Consider the following 1,198-nt stretch of genomic DNA (forward strand, 5'->3'; position numbering starts at 1 on the left):
CTTCAGTTGTTTTTTTTGGGGGAAAAACTTTTTCCCCTTTTTTTAATTTAGAACGGCATTTCACTTTCCCTCCGGTCCCCGAGGCCCGGGAAAGAGAGGATGCCTTCCTCGCAGTAGGCTGTCACAACTTTCCCAACTCTGTGCCACAGTTGATAGTTCATAATTTTTTACACCCCCGAGAGAAAGTACAGGGCCAGGGGTAAGGGCATTGGGTCTAAAACAGTTGTACATCTCCCCCTAAAAAATTTAAAAAAAGGAACCCCAAAAATAAAATTTTGGCTACGAAAAAAAAAAAAATCGTTTCCCTTTTTATTAAAAAATGTTTCTAGTTTTTTTAAAAACGATTTTATCATATTTTAAAAAACAAAATATATACACAATAACACAAAATCAGGGCCAAGCAACAAAATCACCAAATCTAAAATTTTAGACACGAACATTTTGTTTCCCGGGCTGTTCTGACAATGGAGTAGCAGCAGATGGGAAACCCCCGCAGAGAATGATACGGAGGCCTGGGTTGGATTTATGGAGGACTCGGCAGGGGGCGATACTTCCAACCCTGGCAACGTCCCCTTTGGGGTCCCAAAGGGGCACCTGTGGAGAGCAAAATAATACTACTGTTAAGAATCCTTTAGAGTAATTGTTAACTGAACCAAAGGGTTTTTTTTAAGAAAAAACTGTATTTTCCCAAAATAAACACAGCACAAAAAGTTTTAAAAAGGGGGTTTTTTAAAACCCCACCCATGCACACACGCAAAACAAAAAAAAACAACAAAAAACAAACAAAAAAAAAACAACCCGACCCAAAAACAACAAACAAAACCATACAACAACCAACAACAACAACAAAACATTTCAACCAAAATACAACAACATAAAATACAACACACACCACACCACAAATACAAATAACAAAAAGAATAAAAAAAGAAATAAATAAATAAATTAACAAAATGAAAAAATAATTTTAAAAAAAAATTAATAAAAAAAGGGAAAAAATTAAATTACAGGAAAATTAAATATAAAACCTTTAAAAAAAACACACATTAAAGATTTTAAAAATAAAAAATAATAATATTAATAAAAAATAAAAAAATAAAAAACATAATTAATAAAAAAAAAAAAATAATAAAAAAAAATAGAATAAACACAAAATAACAAAAAAAAATTTTAATACAAAAACGGATATAATATATTT

This window comes from Penaeus monodon, chromosome 28, assembly GCF_015228065.2.
Source record: "Penaeus monodon isolate SGIC_2016 chromosome 28, NSTDA_Pmon_1, whole genome shotgun sequence".
NCBI classification, from domain to species: Eukaryota; Metazoa; Arthropoda; class Malacostraca; order Decapoda; family Penaeidae; genus Penaeus; species Penaeus monodon.